At 50.7% G+C, this 14,562-nt stretch overlaps 1 pseudogene; it reads left to right on the top strand.

Annotated features, from left to right (window-relative positions):
• Positions 1-448: 448 nt before the first annotated feature.
• LOC149338179 (uncharacterized) overlaps positions 449-14,562 on the top strand; it is a 19,451-nt pseudogene continuing 5,337 nt past the window's right edge.

Below are 14,562 nucleotides of genomic sequence, written 5' to 3' on the forward strand. Positions count from 1 at the left end.
TCATCGTCGCTGTGCGAGAACAGTCGCGTTGTGTAGCTCTCGGCCTCCGTGCCGATGTTGAAGTATATTATGTCCTGTACATAGTATATAAAGCGTTTTCTTGGTCTCACCGACGCCTGACTCGGAGTCTTCGCTACCGCTAAGAGAGTTGGCAACGCTCAGTCACGAAACGGGTGGCGAGCGCAGCGGGACCACCTCTATGGCAACACATTGGATGGCAGCTATGGGATCGACCGACATCAGCTACCTAGGCGCGGTGAGTGCCTGAAGTTTTCCTCAAATGCCAGACTTTCTCTAACACAGGTTATAGTAGCTTAGAGAAAAATTTGGTGTAGCATTGTGTTAACTTTGTGTATTTCAAGCCTAGCAAAAATGTTTTGAAAACCAAGGGATGCTGAAGGGGTAAACAAGGCAGTGTGTGAAATTTTTGCGCGTACCGAACTAGTAGCGATATAGTAGTGTACGGCAAGTAGTTTCTAAAAGGGCAAACAGCAAGAGGCAGTGTGAACGATGGAGAGTTACAAGGTTAAAGAACTTCTCCAAATTTGTGAGGAGTTGGGCATTGATTTGGGCTCAACAAAAAGAAAGAATGCGATCCTTGAGGTCATGAGGACTGCGGACGTGACGGCTGAGGAAGCCGAAGAGGCCTGGGCTGATATCAATGAAAGGCGTGAACGGGAGAGTAAATTTCCACAGGTTCTCTGTCTTCCTCTTTGCACCAGGGGTGCCCCGCCAGAGACGGTTGGTTCCAACTGGAAGACTGAAGCTCTTCGCACCAGCGGTGCCCCGTCAGAGACGGTCTTGTGTTCAGTTGAGACGCAGGGGTAAGGCGAACACTTCAAATTTTATGTACAGTATTTACAATAGATACAAGTTAAGGCACTAGAGACAAATTAAAACAGCAAAGGACAAACAACAAAAGGGCGGAACTGGCTAATACTAGGGGAGGCCCCTACTCGGCGTTGCCGAAGATGTGTAGCATCTCACAGCCCGCTTCTAGCTCCGGGGCCCGGTTTTAAAGACCTCAAGGCCCGGCCCACATTTGGTGACTTCCAATCATGTTACGATGTTCACATGATTGGTTTATCGAGAGCCTGGCCAGCCCTCCAGCTTCCGTAGGGCAAAACGCCCTTTCCACAAACACAAACGCACGGTCGTGCCAGTACGTGCAGTGAACATTCCCTCCACCACAAAATAAAAATAAAACAAACACAAATACACATCCGTGCCAGCACGTGTGCGAATCGGTACCGCGGGTGGGGGGACACCCGTATACTTGCCGGCGCATTCGCGAGCGGCCGCGTTCCAAGAAAGGAGACGCTCCGCTTTGAGTGCCCCCAGCCGCGTTCCAATGACCCCGCGTACACTAACGATCCCTTACACGCCCTTCCCAAGATTCTACAAAGGGCTCAAATGCCACTTTTAGAATTATAACAAAGGGATCGGTACGGGTCACAAAACCACCCTGTGGGTGACATACCGTGGATACACTAGCACTGGCACAAACAAAACCAAAAGCAAAATAATGCACATGGGCAACAACACAACATTAAGGAAAATGCTTAAGGCACCAAGAAAACATAGGCAAATTGCACACTAAAATACACACAGTGGCATGCCTGCCGTGCGCCGTAACACAGCGTCCAAGTTGGTGCGTTGCACCCAGTTCGCCAACTCCAAGAACACACCCTCGTCCTGCTCGCGAACGAGCGCACACACACACGCACACAGACACTCGCAACTGGAGCGTTCAGTAGCACTGATACGGGGTCCGAAAGCGGCCACTTGAGCCTCCTTGGTCGCACCGAGCGTCCCTGTGTGAGTTTGAGCCACCACGCGTCTCAACCGACACGATCAACGCCCAATGGCTACTATGCTCATTAGGCCGGTGCCACAGCGGGGCAAGAATTCAAGAATTGCTGCCCTCCAGGATCGAAAACAACGTCCTGATCCTCGATAAGTCCAAATACTTCAGCACGCGACGCACTTGAGGGCAAGCTTTCTCCGGCGCGCCGGTTCGAAACGAGTACTGCGTGAGGAACATGGTCCCTGTCCAGCCTAATCATATCAGTGCGACAACTTTTGCCACACGTGATTTGGCGTTCTGCAGCACGGGACGTACTGTTCCCCGCGCCAACTTCCACCGTGAAAGCCACGCACCTGCCTCCTGTTACTCTACCTCGCTTGGAGCCATTTGCCCCGTTCCTGCTCAGGTAAACACTGACATAGCCGTTCCCTGCTTGATAGGCATTTGCCGGCTTCGTGGCATCGTCTAACTCCGAGGCTCCATGAGCTCCCTCGAAGTCACTTGACCCGAGCTTCCCTTGCGGCAAGTCGCCACTCATTTCCGGGTCCTCAAATGACCTGGCCGGACACACACCGGGTGCGTTCCACAACTGCGCGGCGCTCTGCCCGGTCGGCCCACCTCCGCTCTCTGCCTCGGATGAAAGGCTATTGCTAGCAATAAGGCTACGAGGCCCTTCATGCCCTATTACCGACACAGTGTGCCGTTCCAGCAACGCTAGACTTTCTCCTGTCACTAGCTCCGCGATCTGACATCTGTTGTCGCTGGCCGTTCCCTGCTGAACTAAATGCTCTTTTCCGCAGCTTGATTGAGACCGCCTTTTTGTGATTGTCAGAGTGACTTCCAACAATCCTGAACCCGCGTCCGCGTCCCAGGTGTCATTTGGGGCAGAGCTAACCTGTGCAGCTGGATCGTCGGAGTGCGCGTTCACCGCCTCTAATACCGAGACGCTGCGTTCCGTCACGATATTTCCTTCAACGGCGCTTCCAGCTTCGCAGAAATCTGGCTCACTTTTTAATTCTGCCTGGCTGTTTTCTAGACCTGTGCTTGACTGGCCTATGCCTTTGCGTTCCATCACAGGCGACCTCTCCACTCGGGACTCGGGCAAGTTCTCCCTGGCTAGTTGACTAGCTCTCCTCGAATCTTTGAGCTTAGCCAGCTCGAGCTCTAGCTGCTGGCGCCTTGCTTCTAATACCTGCAAATCCGGAGGTTTTTCCTCGCATAGCAGCGCCTTTCCTCCATTCACTTTTGCAAGCTCTGCCTGATAATAAGCTAAGCGCGCCTTCGCCAATTCTACTCGGTACTTTACATCAAGTGAGGGCCGGCTTGGATAACTCTCCATACCGCCTTCTGTACCCCTCAGCTGTCCTACCGGCTCGAACACAGGGACGTGAACAATGCGACCAAGGAAACTCACGGTTTCGATGCGTCGATCCGCATTGCCAGCTCCTTGGCGTCGGGGTCCACCGCCACTTTTCCCGGACGCTGCGATGAGCTGTCGCACGCCGCTGGTCCGCCGCCGGTGACCGTCGAGTTCTCGACGCGCTGCTTTACTTCACCGGACGCAGTCTCGCGTCGCTGCACTACTGCCGTGGTCCTTGCGTCCTTGCCGGCGTCTCTCCGCAGGTCCTTTTTCGAACGCTGCTGTTGCCTGACCGTCGCCTTTCTCCCTGCGTTCAATCTTCTTCCTGCGCCGTCTTCCGATGGCCGCAGGATCCTCGTCGACTGCGCCAGTAAAGATCAGGTTCTTCTACTCTCCTTGCACCAGGGGTGCCCCATCGGAGACGGTTGGTTCCAACTGGAAGACTGAAGCTCTTCGCACCAGCGGTGCCCCGTCAGAGACGGTCTTGTGTTCAGTTGAGACGCAGGGGTAAGGCGAACACTTCAAATTTTATGTACAGTATTTACAATAGATACAAGTTAAGGCACTAGAGACAAATTAAAACAGCAAAGGACAAACAACAAAAGGGCGGAACTGGCTAATACTAGGGGAGGCCCCTACTCGGCGTTGCCGAAGATGCGTAGCATCTCACCTTAGCGCAGAACCCCGCTTCCAGCTCCGGGGCCCGGTTTTAAAGACCTCAAGGCCCGGCCCACATCTGGTGACTTCCAATCATGTTACGATGTTCACATGATTGGTTTATCGAGAGCCTGGCCAGCCCTCCAGCTTCCGTAGGGCAAAACGCCCTTTCCACAAACACAAACGCACGGTCGTGCCAGTACGTGCAGAGAACATTCCCTCCACCACAAAATAAAAATAAAACAAACACAAATACACATCCGTGCCAGCACGTGTGCGAATCGGTACCGCGGGTGGGGGGACACCCGTATACTTGCCGGCGCGTTCGCGAGCGGCCGCGTTCCAAGAAAGGAGACGCTCCGCTTTGAGTGCCCCCAGCCGCGTTCCAATGACCCCGCGTACACTAACGATCCCTTACAGGGAGGAAAAGAGAGAAAGGGAACGTCGCGATGAGGAAATGAAAGAAAAGGAGATGCGAGAGCGCCAGGCGCTTAGAGAGCACGAGGTTAAAATGAAAGAGCTGGAGCTCCGAAAAACCTCGCCAGCGCCTAGTCTGGCTTCGACGACGGTTCCCTCTAACGCTCCAAAAATACGCGACCAACTGCCGCCCTTTGTAGTCGGCGAGGATATGGCTAAATACCTCGTTAAATTTGAGCATGTGTGCGAACGGAATGACATTGAGCGATCCTTCTGGGCACAGAATCTGTTAGCCTTGCTTCACGGGGAGGCATCTGACGTGATAACTTGCTTATCGAAAGAGGCGTTTGAGAGCTACAGTGATGTGAAGGAGGCGCTATTGCGAAAGTACAAACTGTCGCCCGAAGCTTTCCGGCAGAGGTTCCGGTATGCACAGAAGGGCAGGGAGTCACATGTTGACTTCGCATTTCGTCTAAAAGCCGGCCTGGTTGAATGGCTGAAAGGTGAAGAGGTTTACGACGACCGCGATAAAGTCGTCGAATGCATCGCGTTAGAACAATTCTACCGTTGCATTGATGAGGATGTCAAGCTCTGGCTGCAAGATAGGCTAAAGGAGGTTAAGCTAGACAAGGCAGCAGAATTAGCTGGAGAGTATTACCTCCGCCGCAGCTTGCACAGCAGGGCAGTGCGTGTAGAAAAAGCAGATAAGAGAGACGGGTTTTCAAGGAAGCCCGACGAACGGAAGCAAATCAAGCGTCGCGAGTTTCGGAAAGACGAGTCCCTTACCAAAGAAACTGTGAAGGAAGGGCAGAATGCATCTCAGAATGCTAGCGATGGTCCCAAGCAGCGAAACGATGCGACGCGTTCTTTTGAAAAACTGAAGCCGTTAATCTGCTACAACTGCAAAAAGCAAGGGCACATCGCGGCGAACTGCCAAGAGAAAGTTGCTTTTGCAACGATACGGGAAACAAATAAAAACATGCGACTGTTGGAGCCATACATGCAGGAAATTAAAGTAAACGGCAAGAAGTGCAGAGCACTTCGGGACTCGGCAGCAACTATGGACGTCGTCCACCCGCCTTTCGTCTCCTCTAGTGACTTTACAGGAGAATGCGCTTGGATACGGCAAGTGGCCGAGGATGAGAGTGTCTGCTTACCGATCGCAGCGGTCATCATTGAAAGAGAGTTTGGAAAACTTAACACAGAAGCCGCTGTGTCTGCCGCCCTTGCGGAGCACTTTCCCTACCTGTTCTCAAATAGCTCGGAGCAGATGGTGAAGGATCAGGGCAAATCATTCTTTGCCAACGTGGCGTACATGGCCCTCACGCGATCCAAAGCGCGCCAACTGTCGAGGGAACTGGACTGTCGGTGAACGAACAGCCGTGCGGCACGCGGAGCGATCAAGGTAACTTGAGTGGCGGGCAGACACGGGAGATGCAGAGCTCGGAGACTGGCTTGGGAGAGCGCGGTTTGGACGAGACTGAGAGTGAAACGTGCACTGCTAGCCGCGATCTAGACACGACGCCGCAGTTAGGCGACGCGGGCTCCATACTCGCTCCGGTTTCCGCCAGCTGGCAGGAGCTGGCCGCAGTTGAAAAGGAAACGCTCATTCGCGAGCAGCAGCAAGACTGCTCAATAGCCGATCTGATGAAGAGCGTCAGACTGGGAGTGGAGAAAAAGAGGGTTCCATTTTACGAGAGATCTGGCTTATTGTATCGCTGCTACACCGATAAGCAGGGTCGCAAATATGAGCAGATTTTGATCCCTCGAAAATATCGCTGTCAGTTACTGGAACTCGCGCACGAAAATGCGTGGGCAGGGCATCTTGGCTTAAAAAAGACCAAGGCTAGATTGGCTCAGGAGTTTTATTGGCCGTATTGTTGGAAGGATGTCGAACAATTCGTGCGATCTTGCGAGACCTGCCAGAGAGTAGGCAAATCCACTGACAAGTGGAAGGCGCCGATGAAGTTAGTGCCAGTCATAACAGAACCTTTTCGGCGACTGGTAATTGATATTGTAGGTCCTTTGCCAGAATCAACGAGCGGGTGTAGGTATGTTCTGACGGCCCTGTGCGTCGCGACCAAGTTCCCGGAGGCGGTACCACTTAAGGAGCTAAATTCTTCCCAGGTCGTGGACGCTCTGCTCTCAATGCTCGCACGCGTCGGGTTCCCTTCTGAGATCCAGTGCGACAATGGCAGCGTCTTCACCAGCTGCCTAACTTCTACCTTTTTGGAAAGATGCGGCATTAAAGTGGTGCACAGTTCTATCCATCACCCTCAATCTAATCCAGTAGAGCGAATGCATTCGGTGCTTAAGCGCATATTGAGAGCCCTGTGCTTTGAGCGTCACTGTGACTGGGAGGCCTGCATACCCGCCGCTATGTTCGCCTTGAGGTCTGCTCCCCATGAGAGCACAGGCTTTAGCCCCGCGGAGCTCGTGTATGGCCGAAGCCTTAGAACTCCGCTGCGCATGTTGCGAGAGTCTTGGGAAGGCAGTGATGACGACCCAAATGTAGTCTCCTACGTCCTCGACCTTCTTCAGAGGCTCGGGAAAACAAAAGATATTGTAGAGAGGCACATGAAGGCGGCGCAAATCTTGTCAAAGGGATATTACGACAAGTCAGCAAAAAAACGCACCTTCGAAGTAGGTAGTCAGGTGATGTTGCTGCGTCCGTCGAAGAAAAACAAGCTCGAGGTTCACTGGGAAGGACCCGCGAAGGTTGTATCGAAGCTTTCCGATACGAACTACGAAGTGAAATTGGGGAGACGGCCCAACAAAATTTATCACAGCAACTTGATGAAGCCCTACATTCAGCGTCACGCGATTGTAAGCATGACGATAAATGCTGCCGATGAGGAAGGGGCGGAAATCCTGACGACAGCTGACATGAAAGATTGTGGTTTAGAGCTAATGTTGGAACAGCTGACTTTGGACGCGCGTCTAAGTACCACCCAAAAGGAGGATTTAAAGGGAATAGTTTCCGAGTTTACGGAGGTTTTTTCGAACCGTCCCGGAAAGACTACGGTCTTAGAGCACGACATCGAGCTAACATCTGAGCAACCGATCCGCAGTAAACCGTATCGTTGTTCACACGTGAAGAAAAAAATCACGGCTGAGGAGATTCAGCGCATGCGTGACTTGGGGGTTATAGTGCCAAGTGAGAGCGACTACACATCGCCCCTGATACTTGTCCAGGTTCCGGGAAAGGATCCGAGGCCATGCGTCGATTATCGGCGGCTGAACGCGATCACCCGAGATCAGACATATCCGATACCGAACCTAGAAGAAAGAGTGGAGACGGTGTCGAAGTCAAATTATATATCTACGCTGGACCTCGTGCGAGGCTATTGGCAAGTACCCCTTACGGAACGGGCTAGCCGTTGCGCCGCGTTCGTTTCCCCGTTCGGAACCTTCCGCCCACTCATGCTGAGCTTCGGACTTAAAAACGCGCCGTATTGTTTCTCTAGCCTGATGGACAGAGTGCTTCATGGTTTGGGCGAGTTTGCATTGCCATACCTCGACAATGTTGCCATCTTTTCGGACACTTGGGAAGAACATCTCGAGCACTTGCGAGTCGCATTGTGCAGGTTGAAAGAGGCAGGCCTTACTGTGAAACCAGCTAAATGCTATGTAGGTTGCGGTGAAGTGACTTATTTGGGCCATGTGGTGGGGCGCGGCCGGCGTAGACCTTCCGACATCAAGGTAGCCGCTATTGTAAACTATCCCCGGCCAACCACTAAGACGGATATAAGGGCTTTTTTTAGGTTTAGCTGGATATTACCAACACTATGTGAGAGACTACTCTGACCTTGCCAGCCCGCTAACAGACGCGCTTCGAAAATCAGAGCCCGTTAAGGTGACGTGGGACTCGAAGAAAGAAAATGCGTTCCAAATGTTGAAACAAGCATTGAGCCATAAGCCGGTTCTAACGGCGCCAGACTTTTCGAAAGGTTTCATCATTCAATGTGACGCGAGTGATCGCGGAATGGGAGCGGTGCTATGCCAAGAAGATGCTAGTGGTCATGAACGACCAATTTTGTATTTGAGTCGCAAACTAAGCTGTAGGGCAGAGGCATACAGTACCTCTGAAAAAGAGTGCGCCTGCCTTGTGTGGGCAGTTCAGAAGCTGGCTTGTTATGTCTCCGGTTCTGAGTTTGTTGTGGAAACGGACCATTGCCCTCTAACCTGGTTAAGTAACATGTCGTCTAAAAGCGGCCGTTTGCTGAGGTGGAGCATGACCCTCCAGCAGCACAATCTGGTTGTCCGCTCTAAGAAGGGAAGGTTGAACGCGAACGCCGATGCTATAAGTCGTGCATTCTAGGCCTCGCTTCTTTCAGTGACCTCCTCGTTACATACCTTCTCTCGCTTTGCAACAAACTATCATGTTCGAAGGAAGAAAGGGGCAAAAATGAATGACCTCATTTGCTTCCTCAGTAGTGTGTTTTCGGTCCAAATGATTTCAAGGGGACCAATCTGATTTTCATTATTATTGTTGATTATTAAGTGCTACTGCTATTTTGATGTGTTGATACTTTGCAAAATGGTTGTTTGAACCTTGTGTACCAGATCGTACACATGCCTCTTGTTGCAGCGGGAATAAATGGGGACATCAATTTAGTTAGGTTAATTTGGATTATGGCTTCGTCTGGTGTTTGATGGGAGACAGAGGGCACTTGCTTGTGTTGGGTGTTGCCTTTGGGTGTTGCCTTTTGCCGGTCGGTTTTGTAGTCTGCAGAACGACCAACCATGACCAGTGGCGAGAAGCAAGGGGATCGGAACGACCTCAGCGAAGCTGGTCGAGGTGCCTTGGCGACAACGAGGTCAACAGAGCTCCTGGCCTGCGAGTGGGACCTGGTGCTCGTGAAGTTACCTGGACTGGACGTGAACTTGGAAGAGCCTGACGAAGATGCGCGCCTGGCATCCGAGCCACGTGGAAGCAGCTCGTATTCCCGGCGCCTTATCTGATGGCGGGGATGCTGTCATGCCGGGAAACGCGCCCGGATTCCAATTCTGCCGGCCGCTAACTTTCTCCTACGAGCGTCCCTTTTGACAAGCCCTGGTGCTGCACCGCAAGGCACGCGCCCTAACGCTCCCTGAGAAGCCACGATGCTGCGCCGTACGGCAGCGTAGTCCTAAGGAGAAGCATCTGCAAGCAACACGCCTGGACCTGTCGCAAGAGGCCAGACAGCGAGGCGCCAGATTCCTTCTCTCCCGGACGCCACCGCGCGCGGCAAAATTTGAAGCGGTTGGCCCGCGCGATCGCTGATTGGTCCTTTCGGACTGCCGTCGAGTGCTGCCTTTGGATTAGCCAGTCCTGAGGGGCCACCGTTCCTCAGGCTATATAAGCCCCAACGCTGCAGCTTGGAAGTGGGTGACGGAGTGACCGAGTGACCGACCCACCGTGAGTCGAGTGCTGCTCACGAGTGGAGTCGGATGGTGTGACGTGCTGGTGTCTCGCTCATCGTCGCTGTGCGAGAACAGTCGCGTTGTGTAGCTCTCGGCCCCCGTGCCGATGTTGAAGTATATTATGCCCTGCACATAGTGTATAAAGCGTTTTCTTAGTCTCACCGACTCCTGACTCGGAGTCTTCGCTACCGCTAAGAGAGTTGGCAACGCTCAGTCACGAAACGGGTGGCGAGCGCAGCGGGACCACCTCTATGGCACAACACTGCCTCTGCCTCTGCCTGCCTCTGCCTGCCTGCCTCTGCCTCTGCCTCTGCCTGCCTCTGCCTGCCTCTGCCTGCCTCTGCCTCTGCCTGCCTGCCTGCCTCTGCCTCTGCCTGCCTGCCTGCCTCTGCCTGCCTCTGCCTGCCTGCCTCTGGCTCTGCCTGCCTCTGCCTGCCTGCCTCTGCCTGCCTCTGCTTGCCTGCCTCTGCTTCTGCCTGCCTCTGCCTGCCTGCCTCTGCCTGCCTGCCTCTGCCTCTGCCTGCCTCTGCCTGCCTGCCTCTGCCTGCGTCTGCCTGCCTGCCTCTGCCTCTGCCTGCCTCTGCCTGCCTCTGCCTGCCTCTTCCTGCCTCTGCTTACCTGCCTGTGCCTCTGCCTGCCTCTGCCTGCCTCTGCCTGCCTCTGCTTGCCTGCCTCTGCCTCTGCCTGCCTCTGCCTGCCTGCCTCTGCCTCTGCCTGCCTCTGCCTGCCTGCCTCTGCCTGCGTCTGCCTGCCTGCCTCTGCCTCTGCCTGCCTCTGCCTGCCTCTGCCTGCCTCTTCCTGCCTCTGCCTGCCTCTGCCTGCCTCTGCCTGCCTGCCTCTGCCTCTGCCTGCCTCTGCCTGCCTCTGCCTGCCTCCGCCTGCCTCTGCCTGCCTGCCTCTGCCTCTGCCTGCCTCTGCCTCTGCCTGCCTCTGCCTGCATCTATCATAATAGATGCGTATGAACTTACGCTGGACATATTCAATTTTCGTGCAATAGGCAACACATGCTATTCCAGGCTACTGACGCGAACTCAAGACGCGGTCAGTGCATAGACATTCGTGCCGTCGAAATTTTTTTGTTAGTCTTGAGATAAGACCAATATGCCTTAATGCGCGTAACACAATTGAATTTACATGCAATATAAAATCAAGCCTTGAATCAACAACAAAACGAAGGTCTCGTACATGGGCCACACGAGAAATTTGACCCGCCAAAAGTGCATAATCAAACGTAACTGTGTCACGTTACCTAGTTAGAGACAAGACGGAAGTCTTCTTAATATTTAGATTTAAGCGATTCATCAAACATCAATTCTCGACGTTGTTTATGTCAGCTTGCAATTGGCGGCAGTCCTCAATGTCTCCAATATTACGGAATAATTTGAAATCATGTGCGAAGAGCAAAATTCTCGAGCTCTTGACTTGTAACGGCAGATCATTAACAAACACTAGAAACAACAGCGGTCCTAAGTTGGAGCCTTGAGGCACTCCCGAAGAAGATAGAAATTCTTTGGACACAATGCCGGAAAATCGGACCATGCTATGGCGGCTGCCAAGGTAGCTTTTGAGCCACCTGCAGTACATCGGGCAAAGTCCGTATTTTTCCATCTTCATCAGAAGTTCCTCATGGGAAACCATATCGAAGGCTTTAGTGATGTCAAAGTAGATTGCATCTGCCTGACCGCGATTAAGTACATGTGGCCCAGTATAATCAAGAAAGCTGCATAAAATCGTTTCCACAGATTGACCTTTCAAAAAACCGTGCTGCAGAATTGAGATCTTATGTTTGAATTATGAGCCCATGCGTTCGTACATACCCATTTCAAAAACTTTCGCAAAAGAACAAATCAGTGACACAGGTCTAAAGTTGTTTACATCACAAGCATCGGCAGATTTCAATACAGGAACAACTACTGACAACTTCCAATGACAACGAAGAAGACCAGTTCGCAACGATAAGTGTAACAAAAGCGCCAAAACAGGGCCAAAAATGTCAGCGCATCCTTTGATTACGAAGCTGGGAAGTTCATCAATTCCTGTTGAAAGTTTTCGCTTAAGTTTCTGAATCGCCGAAAGAACCTCATACTCGGTGACAATATCATACGCTAAACAGTCAGCGCTGTCTTCAAAAGTGATAACAGCAGCTGTATTACCATGCCACACAAAACAAGAGCTGAAGTGATCAGCAAGAGCTTGGCACACATCTTGATGTTTAAAACAAATGCCATCGCGCGTCTTTATCACAGTAGCACTAACCTTATCATTTCTTTGCTTGCACACAAAATCCCAAACACTGCTTTGTTCTTTTTTAAAGTTCTGTTCAAGAAGTTTGTAGTCATCATCATCAGCCTGACTACACCCACTGCAGGGCAAAGGCCTCTCCCATGTCTCCCCAATTAACCCTGTCCTTCGACAGCTGCGGCCCACTGTATCCCCGCCAACTTCTTAATCTCATCCCTCCACCTAACTTTCTGCCGTCCCCTGCTACGTTTGCTTTCTCTTGAAATCCACTCCGTTACCCTTAAGGACCAGCGGTTATCTTGCCTTCGCATTACATGCCCTGCCCAAGCCCACTTCTTCCTCTTGATTTCAACTAAGATGTCATTAACCCGCCTTTGTTCCCTCACCCTCTCGGCCCTCTTCCGATCTCTTAACGTTACACCTATCATTTTCTTTTCCATAGCTCGCTGCGTTGTTATTAACTTAAGCTGAACCCTCTTTGTTAGCCTCCACGTTTTTGCCCCATAGGTGAGTACCGGTAGGATACAGCTGTTCTATTCTTTTCTCTTCAGGGATATTCGTAAGCTACTATTCATGATCTGAGAGAACCTGCCATATGCGCTCCACCCCATTCTTATTCTTCTAGTTATTTCCCTCTCATGATCCGGATCTGCGGTCACTACCTGCCCTAAGTACACGTATTCTCTTACTATTTCCAGCACCTCGCTACCAATTGTGAACTGCTGTTCCCTTGCTAGGCTGGTGAACATTACTTTGGTTTTCTGCATGTTAATTCCGAGCCCCATCGTTCTGCTCTGCCTGTCTAGCTGATTGATCATGCTTTGCAGTTCTTGTCCTGAGTGGCTTAGCAAGGCAATGTTATCAGCGAATCGCAAATTACTCAGGTATTCTTCATTAACTCTTATCCCCAAATGTTCCCATTCCAGTCCCCGGAATACCTCATGTAAGCAGGCAGTGAAGAGCATTGGCGAGATCGTGTCTCCCTGCCTGACACCTTTCCGTATTGGAATTTTATTGCTGACTTTATGGAGACCTATATTAGCTGTGCAATCGTTATAAATATCTTCCAATATTTTCACATAACACTCTTCTACACCCTGATTCCGCAATGCCTGCATGACAGCTGAGGTTTCCACTGAGTCAAATGCTTTCTTGTAATCAATGAATGCTATATATAGGGGTTGATTATATTCTGCGCATTTCTCTATCACCTGATTGATAGTGTCAATGTGGTCTATTGTCGAGTATCCTTTACGAAAGCCTGCCTGATCATTAGGTTGAATAAAGTCCAAGGTTTTCCTTACTCTATTAGCGATTACCTTAGTAAATACCTTGTAGGCAACGGACAATAAGCTGATTGGTCTTTAATTCTTCAAGTACTTGACGTCTCCATTCTTATGAATTAAGATGATGTTAGCGTTCTTCCAAGCTTCTGATACTCTCGAGGTCACAAGGCATTGCGTATACAGGGTGGCTAGTTTTTGTAGCACAATCTCTCCTCCGTCCTTCAACAAATCTGCTGTTACCTGATCCTCACCAGCTGCTTTCCCTCTTTGCAAGTTTGTGGTACTTGGCTTCATCACGTGCAATCAGTTTTTTCACAATTTTTCTGCACAGTGAATATCTTTGGTACCATATTCACTTTGTGATTTCACGTAGAGTTTGGGATACCTCTGCTTTTTCTTCAAGTAATGTCTCAAATAACGCGAAAATCAGCATGGAAATCTACACTTCTTCGATTTACGTCGAAGTATACATTTTTCCATTACATCCTGTGCAATTGATGTAAGTAGCTGAACGCCTGTGCTTACAGCCTCAATCTCAAGGCAATTCTGACCAGTCGTAGGCCCAGAAGATCATTGTACAGCTTGAGGTAATTGCCATACGCGTCTCTAAATTTTTCTGGCACCATCTCACGTACTGACGAAAAGACAAGAGAACGACAGGGTATATTTGTCTACCAGAACAAGAGGATCGCGTACTGCTTGCACGCCAAAAAGAAGGACATTAGACAGAATTAGGTCTAGAATGTTTCCAGCACAGTTCTTAATTGCATTATATTGATGTAAACCATTGAAATTACTAAAATCAATTAAACATTCAGCTTTTTGTCGAGTTGCTGTGCAGTCACTAGTGAGCAAACCAGTGGACCAATCGACTTAGGAAGATTAAAGTCCCCGTAAATGTGAACCTTGTACTTCTAAAAATCGATTTTTTCCCCAATATCCAAAAAAGGATCGGTAAAAAACGTTAGGAGCAGATTTTGATGGAAAATAGTAACAGCCGACTAGGTAGTGCGATTTAATTGTCACACGTTGGAATTTCCAAACCACACACATTCTTGGCATGTGTCCAGGTCTGGTCTCCTAAATGCACCGAACGGCAGGCCATCAGAACTCCACCCCCGTATTTAATCTTGCCAGAATACACCTTATCGGCCCTGAAGACAGCGTACTCATCTGTGAAATAAGACGCACCTGAACATAATGAGTTTAGCCACGTTTCCGTCAGGCACATAATATCATACTCACAATCGCATGCATTCGTGAAGGAGAGCTTCCCTTTAAGAGAGCTTCCCTTTAAGGGAAGAGAGCTTCCCTTTAATACAGCTTAATATCTCTGTGCCATTTTCGGATGTAGTTATAGCACCGTTAGGGTCATCAATGTGCCGTGA

Source organism: Amblyomma mixtum, chromosome 6, assembly GCF_055824585.1.
Source record: "Amblyomma mixtum isolate Tamu chromosome 6, ASM5582458v1, whole genome shotgun sequence".
NCBI classification, from domain to species: Eukaryota; Metazoa; Arthropoda; class Arachnida; order Ixodida; family Ixodidae; genus Amblyomma; species Amblyomma mixtum.